General features: G+C 33.9%; 1 non-coding gene across 1 annotated transcript; it reads right to left on the reverse strand.

Annotated features, from left to right (window-relative positions):
• Positions 1-570: 570 nt before the first annotated feature.
• On the reverse strand, positions 571-677 carry LOC123818194. The gene has a single exon (XR_006785584.1). It is a non-coding gene; the product is annotated as a U6 spliceosomal RNA (small nuclear RNA).
• Positions 678-3,626: the final 2,949 nt, after the last annotated feature.

The raw sequence follows: 3,626 nt of genomic DNA on the forward strand, positions 1-3,626 counted from the left end.
GAATTAACTGGATGGTGACAAGTAGTAGAAAGAACGTGGATGATGGAGTCAGTCCTTGGGTAACTGCTACTATATACTATCAGGGTGTTCTTGGACAAATTACTCAGTTATTCTGAGACTTAAATTTCTCAAGCAACAATGAAGATAATAAGACCTATTGCATGGTTGTGAGAATGAAATGTTTGTAAGCATATGGCAGAGAATGGAGCTTATATTAGGCAGTAAAGGACAAGGTAACTGCTGTTACTGCTTGTTACTTGGACATTAGAATTTATAAGTCAACAAGGACTATTTGTGATAGACAAGTATGCAGAATGGCATTTTCTATTGCATAATAATGGAAAAGGGGGAATTTTCTACTTTATCTTTTTAATCCTCACCTGAGGATATGTTTATCGATTTTGGAAAGAGAAGAATGGAGAGAGAGACAGAGAGAAACATCGAATCAGTTGCCTCCCACACATGCCCCAATCAGCAGGGATTGAATCCACGATGTTTGGTGTGCAGAGGGCATTCCAATCAACCAGGCCGTCTGGTCAGGGCAACATTTTTTACTCTTTACATGTTCAGAAAAATATAGAACGCTTCACGAATTTGCATGTCATCCTCTCACAGGAACCATGCTAATCTTCTCTGTACCATTCCAATTTTAGTACATGTGCTGTCAAAGCAAGCACATTTTTTACTTTTTAGATGCCTGTTATGTTACTTTGAGGTAGGAAGATCTTTTGAAAAAATAAGTCAATTTTCTTGGGATATAATTTATATAAAAGTCATCCTTATATGCACAACTTTCAAGTGTATGGTGTGACATTTTAACAAGTGTGTATGTTTTTGTAAATGCCACCATAATCAAGATATAGAATAATTCCATCTTTCCATGAAGTTCCCATGAACCCTCTCCACCAACCCTGCCCCAGGAAACCACAGTTCCGATTTTTTTTTTTTGGTCCTGTGAATTAGTTTTGTCTACTCTAGAACTTCAAACAGCAGATAACCATTTGTGTCTCTTCTTTTGCCCAGCATGTCTATGAGATTCATCCATTCTGTCACTCAATAAGCAGTTTATTTGTTTTTCTTAATAAGTAGTATTTTATGCTATGAACATACGTTTATTTGTTTGTTTTCCAGATTGAGGCGGTTGCGCATTATCTACAAATTTTTCCATGGATGTATTTTTTTTTTTTTTGGTAAATACTTAGAGGAATAATTGTTGTACATTTAAAAGAGGTACATATTTAATTTTATGAAAAACTTACAAATATTTTTATAAGAACTTGTATTATTTTACATTTATATCAACCACCTTAGAGCATTCCCATTGTTCCATATCCTTGCCAACTACTGGGTATGAAGTGGTATCTTATTATTGTTTAATCTGTAGTTCCTTAATTACTAATGATTTGAGCTTTTCTTTCATGTGCTATACATTTGTGAAATATATTTCAATCTTTTGCCCAATGTTTACCCAATGTTTAGTTTTTTATACTCTTATTGAGGTGTAGGAGTTTGCTATATATTCCAGATACAAGATTTATATGAGACAATAAATATTTTCTCTGTGGGCTTACCTTTTTACTTTTTTAATGATGACTTGTGAAAAACAGGCATTTGTAATTTTGATAAAATCCACTTTATCAATTTGTCTTCCTTTATGGTTAGTATTTATTATATCCTGTCTAAAAAATCATTTTTCTAGCTCTAGTCCACAATATTTTCTTCCATGTTTTCTGCTAGAAGTTTTATAATTTCAGCTTTATGTTTAGGTCTATGGTCCATTTAAAAATACTTTTGGGTGTAGTATAAGGTAGGAGTTGAGGGTGATTTGTTTCCACAGGGATGTCTAGTTGATTTAGCACTATTTGTTGAAAAGAATTTTTTCCAGTATGCCCCTCGGCACCTTTGTCAAAAATCGATTCACCTTCTATGTGCTGGTCTGTTTCTGGACTTCCTGTCCTTTTCCACAGATCTGCTTACTTATGCCAATACCATTGTCTTAATTGTACGTTTATAGTAAGTCTTGAAATCAAGTAATGAAAGTCCTCTCATTTTATAATATTTTACAAGAGTATTTGACTGTTTTAGATTCTTTGCATTTTCATATGCAATTTAGAAACAGCCTGTCAATTTCTACCTAAAAAACTGCTGGGATTCTAATTGAGGCTGCATTGAAGCTATATATCAATTTGAAGATAATTTATATTTTAACAACATGAATCTTCCAATCCATAAACATGGTATATGACTTCACTTATTCAGGTCTTCATTAATTTCTTTCAGCAATATTTTGTAATGTCCAGTGCAGAAACTTTTCATCTCTTTGCACATACATGTCTACTGCGCTTCTGTGTAAAGCTGGCCTACCCTGTAACAATGTGTTCAATGTTTGTCTTCTCGACTGAATTCTATTTCCATAAGGATATAAATTTCATCAATAATATATGAATAAATATTCATCCATCTGTAGGAATGATGATTTCCTTTATGTATCGTGTATAGACCAAATACACTATCTGTTCTCAATACATGTTGATAAGTCAGAATCATAAAAATACTTTGTCCAGCGCAGCATAGTTTCAGCAAACATGTATCACACTCCCAGAGCTGGTGTGCCAAATGAAAAGTCACTTCAGCTGTCTCAGCATGAGAACTTACGTATTTACTCATTTGGGAAAGAAATGGGCATAATTTAACCAGAATAGCAGAGTGTCTGCTCCAGAGAGGTCTTGGGCTGAAGCAATTGGAACCTTAATCTCTCCAAAATAACAGGGTCTTGGCAGAGGTGAATGGGGAATCTTGCCCAACACTTGACCACACTGAACTGGCTTCAGTCAAGCCCTCACATTTACATGTACCAAAATCTACATGTTTATTAATTTGAAAAGGTAAGGGTAGACAAAGCAGTCTTAATTGTAAACAAAGCAGTTTTATGGTAGACTAAATAGTTTCAGAGTTATTCTGTTTAAAATTTTATTTGTAAACTGAATAATTCATTTAATGGAGCAATTATTCACATCTTAGGACTGGTTATTTTATGAGCTGTGTTTTGTTAAGAATGGTGTTTGGGCAGCTCAACAATGAATTCATGGTAAATTGTGAGAAAGATGAGAAAAAGAAATAATTTAAGATGAACTGACACTGAACTGCAAAGTTTATGTGGCAGAATGCATGCATGAGCGTTGAGATAGGGCTTTTAAAAATTCTGTGACTTGTTCTGGGAAATCACAGAGCCCCTGCTAAGCGCCTCCAGCTGCAACCCAAATGGTGATATTTTCATATGTAAAATGCTAAATGATCATTTAGAGATCTTTCAGGCAAACCACAGAGGAAATCCGCAAATTACTACAGCAGACTTTATTTGTGTTGACATTTATGTACACAATCAAATAGGCTTTTCTCTAAGTGTCTCCATTAAAGGCTTGCTTTAAAAAATTGTCTATTTTTCCTACAATTGATTATAGAAACGAAGAATAAACATAGACAAAAGTTATTGTCTTATTTATCAATGCACATATACTATGCTATAACTCTGTACTAATAATCAGTTATATAAACAAGTGATGAGTGAGAACAAATTGACAGTTTCCTCATTTCCTTATAAGTAAATGCATTATTATCAAGTTGAT

This window comes from Phyllostomus hastatus, unplaced genomic scaffold (assembly GCF_019186645.2).
Source record: "Phyllostomus hastatus isolate PE091 unplaced genomic scaffold, TTU_PhHast_1.1 phas_contig_254, whole genome shotgun sequence".
NCBI lineage: Eukaryota > Metazoa > Chordata > Mammalia > Chiroptera > Phyllostomidae > Phyllostomus > Phyllostomus hastatus.